Below are 15,100 nucleotides of genomic sequence, written 5' to 3' on the forward strand. Positions count from 1 at the left end.
ATACAAGGGTGGTGGAATGCATCATAACCATGTGCATTCCTTGGCCTTTACTTTTCTCACACATGAAGCTAGGGGTGAAAGTTACAGTAGGCTGAGGGAGCACTAGTGGCAATGGGTCGATTTGGGTCAGGTCAATGTCAGTCAAACGTCGGTCCATTTACTAAGTGGGCCAGGAATTCCAGCTTGAACCTGACCCGCCACTCATTACACCATGGCCCAACCCAACCGACTAAAATTTTGTTAAGTCCAAGCCCAACTTGGCACGTCCCACTTAATTATAATTATAGATGTATGCGGGCCGAACGGAGTCGAGCTTGGCTCAGGTTGGCTCGGCCAATAGGCTATCCCAACTCAAACTCGGCTTGGAACAAGTTTTAAGCCTAATTGGCCAGCTAATTGGTCAGTAGCATGGGCCTTCCAAGCAAGTTTAAGTTCAAGCCTACATGCTGAGTTCAAGATTATGTTTTAAGGTTTTTAATTTTAATATTTTATATATATATATATATATATATATATTTACAAAATAATATTTATATTAAATGAACCAATTCAAATCGAATCAATTCAAACTGAGTCAAGTTCTGAGTTAAGTCGAGTTAAACTCGCCACTCGAGTTTAGGTTTTTAATATATATATATATATATATATATATATATATATATTGAACTCAATCTGAGTCAAATAAATTCAAATTGAGTCAAGTTCTGAGCTAAGTCGAGTTAAGCTCAATTTAACTCGGACTCGGCTCAAAAAAATTTCTAGCCCAAAAAATCAGCTCAACTCAACTTGAACATAGTTCAAGCCGAATCGAGTTGAGCCAGTTAACCAAGCTAACTTTATTTGTGTACAACTGGGCTCCATCAAACCAACCTTAGCCAACTACTTGAGCTAAGACAACCACTTTTGAGTTTAAGAATCGAATATGAGGTAAAGGTATGCCTATGTCTATAGGTATCCCTAGAGTTGTACACGAGTCGAGCTTGGCACATTTCAACTCGGTTCGGCCAATAGCTGACCCAGCTCGGACTAGGCTCAGCTCGGTCCTCGAGCTTGACCAGCCAGCTCGACTCGGTTCGGTTAGCAACTCGGGCCAATTCGAGCTGTGCGACATTTTCTCAAACACATAGAGCGCACTTTCAATTTCTCACAATATACAAAACAACAGCAACATTTTATAGGCATTTCACCAAATACTCAATAGATAGTTTTATTATGTAAAGTTTTTTTTTGTTTTTTAGTGATTTGTTTCGTATCATACCTTCCTCGCCACTAGCCAATCCTACGAAGAATGTATGCACCCGAAACAATATTTCGTTGAGTCATTTCATCAAATACTTGGTGACCAAAGTCAATATCCAAATAACCGAGTCACGAAACTGATTCGATCCGAGTTCGATCCAAGTCAATTTAAGCTTGGACAAGCTCTAACTCAGTTTGAAATTATTTTAAGCTTCAAAAATCAACTCGGCTCGACTTGAACTCAGTTTCAAACTGAGTCAAATCAAGCTTTTTCGAGCCGAGTCAAGCGAGTTAACCGAGCTAAGTCCGTTCATGCACAGCTCTAGGTATCCCCTATTATTTGCTATGGGTTTTCGGCCAGGTCAGGTCATCTGACCCAACCCATTGATAAGATATTTAGGTGGGTTAGGTAGGGTTCAACCTAAGTCCAGCCCACCCATTTAGCTTGGGCCAAACCCACCTTAGAAAGCGGTAGGAGCCAGTTGACCATTGGGCCGATTTGACTCATCCTCTTGCTACCCTATGCATCAATGGAACTAATGCAAGCATTTGAAGTGGGTCCCACGGTGGGCTACCAAACCGGACCACCAAACCATTGTAGTTGGTTTGTGGGCCCCAAATGTCTAGTATTTTACCTTTTAAATCCATCCGTTCAAATCTTCCAAGGGTGATGTGATTCCCACCAATCCATGTAGTAGTTGGAGAAAATGAAATATCAAAGGCCCGGGCATCAAATGCCGTTGAAGGGAAATGACAAATAAACAAAACGTAAAAAGGAATAATAAACCCAAAATGGAGAGGGAAGATTCTATAGTGGGAGAGTGGGACCCATTGAGTAGTTCAGGTAGGACCCAGAAGAGGAATCATATAATACGTGAGGCTTCATCTATCCCATGGTGTGCAGATTTTTAATTCTGACAAGTGGGACCCATGGATTGATAATCTAGACCGTTGGCCTGTTGAGTCCCACCGTAGATTGATGATTTACCCAAAATTTCTGCCCATTCGGATGACCTGAGCAACCAATTATATAACCTTTTCCGGTCAAATGTGGACCGTCGTTGTATTTCTCTTGCTTGGTGTTGAGCTTGTTCTGTGACCACATTTAACAGTCACACCAATCAAACAATCCTAACCATCCAAATGGATAAATTTGATTGAATGCTTCATCATAACCCTCCGTGTGGCCTTCTAAATTGTTCAGAGTAAAAATTGCTCAGAGCATGAGATCTTTAACCCATGGTCCATCGATGGTGGATCTCACTGAATGAACGTTTCTGATTATCTAGGACGGGGTCCAAAGTGGGCCGGAGATCCTGAGAACTACAAACTTCGGGAATTCCTGCGAGTTAGCAACCTTTTCCTCATTTTTTAAAAGTAAATTTGTAGAGAAAAACTTTGATACTCTGGAGAGTGTGAGGGATGATACGTAGGAAGTTAGAAAAAACAGAAAGGCCTATTACTTGATTATCTTACTATCAGATTGGTGAACATTTATTAGACAGTGTAAAATGAAAATATCCCATTGACTTAGTTCAAGAAACAAACGTCCAAAGATCAGAGGCCATGATTGTTTAACCAATCTGATTTTTCGCCTGTAACTTAATAACAGTGGATTTCCCAACGTAGTAGGACAATGTGACTTAATATATGCCATGTCTACCATTTCTATGTGCCTGAGTATTAAGAGTCATACACAGCCAGAGTATCAAATAACTTGCCTTTTTTCTCTACTAAAAACTTCCCAGAAAAATAACAGTGTACTAATAGTTCTGTGCTTAGTCCATTTATTTTCCCGCCAAGGTGCACATGGGACTGATGTAAAGCGGGTCGCGGACAGTTTCATGGCCAAGATGGATCAAAAAAGGCCCGGTCGACAATGGTGATCCGAACCATCGGACCTTAGATCGGGCATATCTTGCAATCCGGAATTAGTTCTCTGACGTAAAATATATGATTTTGGGGTAGAACGAAATACTTTAGCCAACCAACCCTACTATGCCAGGTTGCGCAGCCCAGAATTGCAAAATACCCCTGGATCGACGGTCGTTTCCTTGTTTTAATTTCATTTTTATTATAAATAATTAGTTTTAGTTTGATTATAACTCTTCATCCGTCAGCTTTAGGAGGCACCCAAAATGAAAAGAGCTTAGAATAATTAGGAGAACGGTTTGGTGAAGTTAAATAGACACTTACTATTTTTGGCCGAAAACCTCGCACTAGTAGACATCACGACCGCTATAACCAATCTGATTTTTCGCCTGTAACTTAATAACAGTGGATTTCCCAACGTAGTAGGACAATGTGACTTAATATATGCCATGTCTACCATTTCTATGTGCCTGAGTATTAAGAGTCATACACAGCCAGAGTATGAAATAACTTGCCCTTTTTCTCTACTAAAAACTTCCCAGAAAAATAACAGTGTACTAATAGTTCTGTGCTTAGTCCATTTATTTTCCCGCCAAGGTGCACATGTGTAATATATCCTAACCGTTCAAAAAATAAGCGGCAGTCACGAGAGTCAATAAGTGCGAAAATCCATCCAATTCCGTCATCAGGTGGTCCACAGACCAGTTAGATCATCGTCCCTCCATGGACTTCAATGGAATTACTCATATGACGATTGGATGATAATGATTTTCCTGCCAGATGATCTTCACAGCCTGGCCCACCTTTCGCACGGACTGGATCTATTACACATGCAGCATGTTGGCCGCAAAAATGGCGTGAGATGGTAACGGTTGTGATGGTTCCTCACACGTGGGACAAAAAGGGAATCAAAATCATTTATTTATTTTCTTCCTCATGGTGGTAAGTTGGGAAGAGGGCCATGGCGTCAACGTTGAGACGCATACATCATAACCGCTGTGAAAGTGGTCCCCACATGAAATAGTTTGGTAGGCAGCCAAATAGTACTTATGTATACATAATTCCAACAGCCTGTCACAAAATAAAACACACAATCATTGCTAGGGCTAACCATTTATTTATTTATTTATTTCTTATGACAAGGCACATCAAGAAATGTACGCTCGCAGCTGTGCAGTCATTTTTAGGTCATCCATGTTTGGGGCCGGGGAAGCAGTAGAGATGAATCAAGTAAAGTAATTCAATCGTATCAACCAAGTACAATGCAAACATACTAAATTTAGCGTGAAATAATTCTTTTGGAAACAAACCGTAGTACAAAGGGATATATAATCAATATGAAAGAATAAATTGCAAGAGTTTAGACAATACTTCATTGGGACAAGTCTAGAATCAATCTAAGCTACACCTTTAAAACTTTAAGAATAAATTGAAAAGGCAATTAAATACCCTAATTCGAATTTCCACCTATATTTATGATTATGGGAAGAATCCTAGACAAAATTGGAAACAAATTTTGCATATACATAGATTTACATAAAATTTGCGATACGTTGGGACCATCAATCCAAACTGTGCATCTGATGAGATGCATGGGCGATAGTGGTTGCATTGAAAAATCTTCTTGATCAAAACATCATGACCTTTTAATCAATGGCCACACTAAGGATTAGTCCATATCAATAGTCAATATTTTTTAAGGTTGAAGTGGAAGCGGATTGCGTCCTTCCCTAGCTTGGACGGACTCTGTTCAGGTAGGAGCTCTATGAGGCCCATCAAGATGTATGGGTTTCATCTATTCTGTCCATCCGTTTTCCATATCATTTTAGGATTTGAGCATAAAAATGAGGCAAATCCAAGGCCAAAGTGGATCACAACACAGGAATCCATTGAAACCTTCCCAAGTCCCACCTCGTGTTTATTTACCATTCAACTTATTCATAAGGTCACATATACCGCGATTAGGGTGTGTGTGTGTTCCAGGCCATCTATTATGTGTGTCCCACTTGGATGAGAAGTTAGACCCATATCCAAATTTTAGGTGGGCCCCACTAAGTGTTTTTATATGTTTTAGGTATGTCTTCACAAAATTTTAGATGATATGGCCCACCTGAATTCCATATAGGCTGATTTCAGGGATATCTTCTATGTGGTCAACCTCGTGCGAACTTCCGATGAGGTCGAGCTATGTGGGCCCCACCGTGATGCGTGTCGAACATCAACACCATGCATTTGATGGGTCTCCTTTAAATTATGGGATATCCCAAAAATCAGCCATATGCTGAACTCAGGTGGGCCATACTATCTAAAATCATGTGAAGACATGGCTAAAACATATCAAAGCATTTGGTGGGGCCCACCTGAAATTTGTATGTGTCTGAAATTGGTTTAACCCCTCATCCAAGTGGGACACACATAATGGATGGTCTAGATTTGTAAAACAGTTCTCAGTGGGCCGAACAAATGATTATTAATGTTTTAATGGAGGGTAACTCCTCTCAACTTTTGTATGTGGTGTGGCCCACACAAGTCACGGATTGACTTGATTTTTAAGCCTTAGGCCCACCATGGAATGGTGCATCGGACTGAAGGGGTAGATGTTCGACGGGCATCACAGTGGGGCCCATACAGTTCGACCTCATGGCAACTTCCATTGAGCTCGACTGCATAGAACATTTTCCCACACACACACATATATATATATATATATATTTCTGCCGCCGGTCTGAAAAAGATTTTAACGGTGGGTGTTCAATCCCCACTGTGTGTTCCACTTGAGCTTTGTATCAACTTTATTTTGGGGCTCATAGCCTAAAATGCATGTGTGTACAGCGTGGACAATACACAGCCAAGATTCATCCAATGTAATTACGCCAACTGTCTCGATTTCCCCTCAACTATGCCCTCTATACAGGTGACGAGTCACCACCACTATTAAAATGTGGTTAACCATCACAACAGTCTAATCCAGGAGGGACACCTTCACCACCTGGGTACAATGAATTTAGGCCGTTCGTTGTTCTTTCTAACCGAATAAGTCAATAAATTTTGGACAGCGCAGGTTTAGGTTGCCCCCCACCTGATGAACGGTGTGGATCGTGCACACGTGTGCCATGTTAGCACATCCTGTAAGCTACCTCGTACATTCTCAGGCGGCTGCTGGCCGACGGTTTCCTGTATAAATACTTCGTAGGTTGGACGGTCTTAATCCATCTGATTAACGTTGGGTTAAGAACAAAGACATCAGGCCACGTTTAACGGATAAAAGAAATCATTTATTATTATTCCCTCGGTGTAATTTTCTTAGAGTATGGTGGGCCCCACCGATTATCTGGTCAAGGGACGTGACCATCATGACTGGGCCGATGGGGTGCAGCAACCTTTCTTTTGTAATTTTTTCTTTTGTAAGAGTGAAGCTTTGATACTGTGGCAGTGTGTGATAGTTGATACGCAGGCTTAAAAACCTTGGGAAATAACTTAAACTGAACGGTCCAAATTGTGGTCCGAAATTTATACTGATGTTAGACCAAAAACTACACTGATATGTTGGTCTAAATAGCTGATTAGAGGACACTCAATGGACGGTTGAAGTAAAAAAGAGCCACGGAGAAAATTCAGGGGGAGAAAATGTAAAGCAAACCAACGTAGGATATTCTGATTTTAGGATCATGACCTATCTACAGTGAGTAACAAAATTTTGACGGTTTAATTTAAGTTGAAATGTGACATGTGTACAGTTTCTGAGTGGCTGAGTATCAACCATCACGCTCTCCGGACTATCACACTACTCTTGTTTACCTTATGGTACGAAAAAACAAAAAAGGTAGAATATACACTGCACTCGGATTCGGCAGTCCCATAATTTTTATCCATGCCGTCCATCCATTTTTCCAGATCATTTGAGATCATTACCAAAAAAAAAAGAGGTAGATCCAAATCTCAGATAGACCACAAAACAGGAAGCAGTGGCGATTAAATGTCAGCCATTAAAAACTTATCGGAGGCCCCGAAAGTTTTGGATCAAGCTGTTGTTTGTGTTTAACCTTCATCCGGGTCTTTTTAATATAACTAACAGGTTGGATGGAAAATAAAAATTACAGTAGACCCTAGGAGATTTTTAATGATGGGCGTTCAATCAACACTGTTTCCTGTGGTGTGGTCCATATGGCTATTAAATCTTTCTCATTTTTTTGCTCGTGACTTAAAATGATCTAGAAAAATGGATGGACGGCGTGGGTAGAACAAATAAATCATGGTGGGGCCACGTAGCTTTTCCATCACCGACCAGTACCGAGATCTGTGCACTACAAGGTACATGTAGTTGTACGTTCTGATCCGAACAGTCAATATGGTGGGCCCTACTGTTGATGGCCCACGGGTGCAACAAGGGCAGGGAACACCCAAATGGTAAATGGAAACGAAGCAACGGTCCAGATTCTATTGGTAAACTCCATCAACAGTGCTGGCAGTATTCCTATGGTAGTAATCTTTGTAGCACGGGGCTAGAAATGGCGGGGCCCACAAGATATACGGTCCGTACATACGGTCTACAATGGGAAACTGCGAGGACGAGATTGCTCCATGACGCAACTACTCTGACAGCTACACTTCCTTCCTTACGGGTTCATCTTGCCTATGTCGCGACTCAGATGGCCAGCATGTGTCAACCCTTTGGGGCCCACGTGATGTTATTATCCGATGATCAGAACCGTTCATAAGATTGAATGATTTTTTTTAGATTTACATGAAGAAAAATACAATGAATGAACTATTCTGACCCTCACTGTGTAGATAAACATAGAACATTAAAAGATCAATGGTCCACATTAAAACTTCTTAAATCAACCGTCATGATGATCAAGATAGATTAATTATAGAAAAATTACTTCTTCTTCTTCTTCTTCTTCTTTTTTATTTGCGTGAGAATCGAGAATCGTATGGTTTAAATCATCAGGCCACCTTAGAATGCAGACAAAAAATGGGGCGACGCACACTGGATATTGTGAATCGCGACAGAATCAAGACGAACTCCTCGGACGCGGATTAGGTGCTACACCCGCCTGTCTCGAACTCAGAAAAGGCTGAGGCACTGAGGGACCCACGGTGATTTATGAGTATCAACACCGTCCATTCATTTTTTTACATACCATTTTAAGATATGGTCCGAAAAATGAGGTAGATCCATGGCTCAAGTGTGACACAAAGTAGGGATTAAACGGACACCATTAAAAATTCTTGGGAGCCGCAGAAGTTTTGGATCAATCTGATATTTGTTTTTTGCCTTCATCCACGTCTATGTGACGTTATGAACCGTTTGGATGGAAAATAAACATCACGGTGGACCCTAGGAAGGTTTCAACGGTGGGAGTCATTATCACCGCTGCTTTCTGTGGTGTGGTCAACTTGAGTCTTCTAACTACCTCATTAAAAGGATTATGTCCTAAAATGACATGGAAAATGGATGGACGGTGTTGATAGACTCATACATCACGGTGGGTCCTCAGAGCCCCAGCCTGTTCCGAACTCGGGACAGGCGGGGTAGTACCTAATCCACGTCCGAACTCCTCGCGTCTTCATTTCGCTTACGTCGCGACATAGAATACTGAATACCCAGTATATGTCGCCTCACTGGGTCATCATTCTGAGATCAAATGATGATCTTGATCGCTGATCTTCTGGATGACATACTACTTCAACCAACATAGAAAGTGTTTTTGAACGATTGGTTATGAAAATTATTATGTATAGATGAACGTAGAACATTGATTTTTTTTTTAATGGATTATATTCAACTCCAAATATTGAATATCACAGTCATCCTTGAAGAGTGATTACTTTATATCAGAGCCTATTTATTTTATAATATCAAACTAATTGTTTTGTATTAAGGAAGGTTGACTTAATCAGTCACCAAATCATGGGAGCAATCCATTCCATGTATAAAAATATAGATAATTAGGTTGTATATAGAAAGTAAATGATGACAATTGTAATAACCTTATATAAACATTGTGGCCAAGAGTTATTTTAAACATACGTCTCTCACAGCAACGTAGCAATTAATGTAGACTAGGAAAATTTTCAACATCCAAAATATCTTATTTGTTTATCTTTTCATTTTAAATGTACATTTATCCCATTCATCATCAACTAATTCATAAAATATTTAAGTGTTGTCTAATAAACTTAAAATTAAGCTCTAAAGTATTGAAAATTTAAAGTATCGAATTAGTCACATGGCCTAATGATGACATCCCAAAACAATCAAATTATCATTGCATCACTAAAATTACTCCAATAGGATAATACATGCAATCCAAATATTGTCCGTGTAAATCAATAATTAAAAATTATGGGCTAGTTGCTCGATTGTGATCCTATGCTTGTGGCCCATCCAAGACTTGGAATTTCATCATTTTAAGCCAAACTATATATTTCAACAGGCTTATTATAATTATTGTGTCAAACATTGCATATGACACTAATTAAGAATATTAAGGTTGATTTAGTAATTAAATTCAAACCCGTATAAATATACTATGCATAGCTACTCTTGGATTAAAGGAGATTCAAAATCCAAAGTGTCAAACACAATCGGAGGATTCTCAATCCAGGAAATTTCTAATCCAAGGTATTTCAAATCCACAATGCCAAACAAGTCTAGGCTCGCTTTAGTGTTTGTGAGAAAGACATCCCATTCATCCGCTGTGTCTCCTGACAATAGGACATGAGCCCAAAATTAAGATAGATCTAAAGGTTAAGTGGGCCATACAATATGAAAAAAGTAGGGAGAGGCATGCCTACTGTTGAAACCTTTTGGGTCTACCTCGATGGGTATATGTCATCCAAACCATTCATAAGGTTATTCCCATCAGGATAAACTTAAAAAATAAAAATATTAGCCTAATATAAAACTTTTGTGGTGTAATGTCCCGGATTTCGTAATCCGAGTTTAGTACTCATTTTCGAAAATTATGAGTGTTAATCTTTAAAGATAACCCACATTTCACTATATAATTTTTTTTTTTTTTAAATGAATATTGCAATGGAAGATAGGCAAATCAAGTATAAAGAAAAAATATAAATATATACACAAGATATACAAGTGATTGCCCATAAGGCTTATACAAACCAATGTCTCAAGACTTATAAATACAGGAAAATGCAAAATCAATATAAATGAAATTAAAAATCTAGAGTTGCAAGATCATTCAACCTATAATACTCCACATGAGTACTAACCTTCGCATCATTTACATCTCCTGCACCACTGAATATGATTTGATGTCGTTAATAACTATCCTTGTGAGGTATACCCCCAAAATTTACCGTACCATAATAACAATTAAGAATAGTTTTTATGAAAAATCTACAACAACCAATCATAATAATCATTATAACTATAAGGCAAATTCATAAGACATGTATACATCATTTTAAATAATACATGTTATTGTTTTCATTTAAATGAGTGAATGCATGCACATGCACATCAGCTTAGGGATGCTCATCTAGCTGGTGATTAGAGCAAAAACCCACCAAATGGGGCAAAATCCACATGCAATCTCGAGTGCCTAGACACCAGCAAAAGTACAACAGGTATAGGCTCAAGTGGCTAGCTCACACAAATTGGGTCGATCAATAGTGGTCTGAAACTCAGAGAAAATACCTCAAGAAAGGGCACATACTACCACAACATCTAAATTAGCCACCTAATATCGCTTGAATATCATGAAATGCATGATTAATCCAACCATTAATAGTCCAATTTACAAACAACCATTTTGAGGAAGCTTAAATGTCACTACGGGGGCTTATCACCCAACATAAACCAACAACTCGAGCATGGTGACACATACCACCATGCTTAGTTTATGAGACTTCAACAAGTAAGATGTTAATGGTGACTTCTACAACTAATAGCTTATTATGATACAATAATTAAAACTTATCATAACAAGTTTGTACAAAAGTAGTCTATTCAAAATCCACATTGGGCAAAAAGTTCATCCAAGAACACGAGTTTAAAACTGTGCATACCCAAACCCGAGATGTTACAACCAGTAACTAGACCCAACCTAATTAATATATAAAAACTGGGTTGCTGGACTGAGAATGCACTAAGGGAATCCAAACCCGGAGCTGAACTCTGCAGAAGCTGAGTCAACTCGGCTCGACCAGAATCTAAGTCTATAGACAAAACGTTCTTGCCTTACTCTCTCAGTTCTTTATTCATCCTTCTTCTTCTTGCTTTTCTTTTCTTCTCTTTCTTCCTTCCTTCCTCCCTTCTTCCTGAAACTTTGTAGAGCATTAGCTAGACTCTGTCTAGACTTAGCACCCCAACCAGACTTGGTAGTGTGGACTTAGTGTGGCACACTCACGAACTCCCTCTTTTTTTGATTTGGACCATCTCTTCTCTACCCTTCTTTCTCTTCAAATGACAAATAGGGACTGGACTCGGCGCCTAACTTAGCCAGACTCATCTTATCTTACTCCAACAACCCCACTCATCGTCACAACTCAGGTAGTGACTCGGTTGTAGTGCGACATTCACCAAATAGTTCTCTCTCTCTCTCTCTCTCTCTCTCTCTCTCTCTCTCTCTCTCTCTTTAACTTTCTATTTTTTGCAATGGAATGCCCTAAACGATAACCATTTATAGGCCCTATTAATCAACCTCTAGAGGATCGAATGCAAACTAATCACATGATTACTTACACTCGACAATGAACTCAATGGCTTAATGAAAATCCATGTGCATGGTTTTGATCAGCCACAAGGGATAAATTTTCGGGTTACTGGCCTACTAAAAGAGTGGCATTGATTAGCCAATGGGCCCCAAAACAATTTAGTGGGTTTCTTGATGAAACGAGGAAGATAACCCCATCAATAATGATGGTTTTGCAACAAGCCATTTATCCTTTGATTAGACACTTACAACGGTTTATGGCAGGTCCCACGTAGCCATGGATTTCTTAAAAACATCATTGTGGGCCGCACATAGCTTCCCACAACAAAAATGGTCAACTCGCATGCAATCCACTTCCATTAGTATAGGCAATTAGTGATTATTCCCTTGGCCATCCTCGATAACCAAGTTTAACACAAGTGAGGGCCATCATTTTGATCATACACCTAAAAAAATCAGCACAACATAAAAATCCGATGGGCCACAATGAAGATAGTAATGTAAAATTGGACGCAGATTGCTCCTAACCCTCCCTGGATGGACTTAATGAGTCTTAGTAGGGGTTTTGTGGATCTCACTGTGATATATGTATTTTATCTGCACTATCCATTCATTTTGATAGAATATTATTTTAAGATACAAGTCAAAAAACAAGGTGGATCTAGGCTAAAGTGGACCACACCACAGAAGTAGCTGGGATAATGAAGCCCATCATTGAAACCTTCCTAGGGTCCACCATGATGATTATAATTTGCCATCCAACATGTTCATAAAGCTACATAGATGTGGATGAAAGGAAAACACAAATATCAACTTGATTAAAACTTTAGTGGCTCTCAAGAAGTTTGTAATGGTGGGTGTTCAATCCCCACTATGTGGTCCACTTGAACTTTGGATTTGCCTCAGTTTTTTGTCACATCTGAAAATAATATGAAAAAAATGGATGACATCATAGATAAACCATTACATACATCATCGATGGGCCCTATAGAGCCCTTCTTAGGACTAAGTCTATCTTGATTGGGGCAAGAGGCAATCCATGTCCCCTAAAATTAGGATGCGGATTGGGTACTAGCCTGCATATCCCAAGCTTGACACGGGTAGAGCTCTTAAGGGCCACCATGATGTATGGGTTTTATCCACAATGTCCATCTATTTTACCATATCATTTTGGGGTATAAGCTTAAAAATGAGGCAGATCCCAGGCTTAAGCGGGCCACACATTAGAGTTTGAAATGCCTACGTTTGAAAACTTCTTGGGGATAACCAAAGTTTTAGATCAAGCTAAAATTTGTGTTTTCCCTTCATCTAAGTCTATGCCACCTTGTGAGTAGGTTGGATGGGGCGGACATTGGCCTCAGGTAGTAGGGTTATACGCCACGATAAACGCCGCTTCTCTTGTGGTTGTTGTGACTTGGCTTTTGATAGGTGTGACGTGGACTCAAAATGGTATATTTGAATGGCTTGGAGTTGCCATTAGCCGGCCTACATTTGACAGCTAGCTAGGCCCGTAGAATCGTCTTGGATTGGAGAATCGAAGACCCCTCAACTTAAAATGATTTTTTGGATAAGATGACTCACAATAATGTGTTTAAATGACTTAGAGTCACCATTAGCCAATGGAAGGCTCAAATCCATGGTCGGTTAGACCTATAGAATCAAATTAGGTTAGAGAATCGAAGACTCGCCAACTTAAGATGACTCCTGAGTGAGGTCTGTGATTGAAGATTTTAGGTAAAAACCTCAGTGACGATGAGAAAAGGGGTTAGGCACCATCAACTTCTTGTAGTTGCGAACAATCTTTACTTTATAGGATTTATAAATTTTTTAAGATTTTTGATGTTCCAAAAAGCCTTATGCTAATGGACTAGTCAGTTACAAACAATATAAAAAACTAACTAGTAAGTCACTAATCTCCCAAACCACCACTAATGAGATCACAATGTCTAAACTTAGAATGGGTTTGACAGACAGAATAACTACAAAGAAAGGGAAGGAAATAAAAGCAAATGCAATCTACAAATGATGCAATAATTTACATAAATTATTAACAACTAATATATTACTACACACTCAAATCACCCCCCTAAAGAGATCGCAATGTTTCAACCTAAGATGAGTTTAAGTTAGTAACCACTAGAAAGAAACAAGCAAATGCATGCAATATGCCAATGATTAAAGAGACAAAAAATGGTTCAAGCAAGACTCAACTTCTAATACACCAATATTTGATAGCTCGACAATGTGTAAAGCATATAATTAGGAGTTGCTTAAACTATAAGCAAGGGGTGTATGAGAATAGATGTGCAAAATATGAACAAAAATGAAATAAAATGAACTATTAGATTGCCACTTGTATATGTGGAGATATGGGAGAAGGAAATGAGAACTAGGACACTCCTAGGAAAAAATTATTATAGATCTCAAATCCTGACCTTGCTCGGTTAATCAAGAACGATAGAGATGACTTAGATACTAATTTGGATTGAATTAAAATGCTTGAGTAGATGGGACATACTCTCATCTTACTCTTCCTGTAGAGCCAATCACTATATAGATGTCACATCTCTCTCCCTCGAGAGCCAATTCTCTTGTTCTTGGAAATGAGAGGGGTGGGTCCCTATTTATAAAGGTCATCCTAGTTTTCTTGTAAATTATAGCAATTTGGATGGCAAATATATTTGTGGCATGATCTGTACAGTTGGAGGACGCATATCATCATGGATTTGCTTTAGTAAATGATAAAACATATAATTTTACCGTTAAGGAAGATGAAATCTTTATATTACCCTCACATAACAATTGGTAATCAAAATTTTACTTGGCATTGGTTTTCCTTTATTGTTGTTTGGAAAAATCTTAGGAAATATCATAAAATATGTTCAAATTTGTAAAGACATTAATGATGATCATATACAATTTTTGCACTTTCAATCTTAACGACTTTGGAGCCCTATTCACTGCATGGGCTTATTGATATATAGGCTGGATAGTGGCCTTGTCGTCACCTATATGCCTATAGTAATTCTGGAACATGTTAAGTGACCTCATGGATGGCTGGGGGCGGCATTATTATGGTCACCCGAGCCAGAGTTTACTCTCCAAAAGTTGCTTATGAAGCATAATGACCCAATGGAAGGTCATGGCAACAGCTGCTTCCTATGGGGGGGTGCACTTATGCTTTGGATAGCCTCATTTTGAGGTTTATGCCCTAAAATGATATAGCAAAATGGGACTTGGTTTGGCTGGTAACCCAAACACCAGACATGGTGTCAACCTATGGCCCCACCCAGATGTATGTG

The sequence above is a fragment of the Magnolia sinica genome, chromosome 13, assembly GCF_029962835.1.
Source record: "Magnolia sinica isolate HGM2019 chromosome 13, MsV1, whole genome shotgun sequence".
Lineage (NCBI taxonomy): Eukaryota > Viridiplantae > Streptophyta > Magnoliopsida > Magnoliales > Magnoliaceae > Magnolia > Magnolia sinica.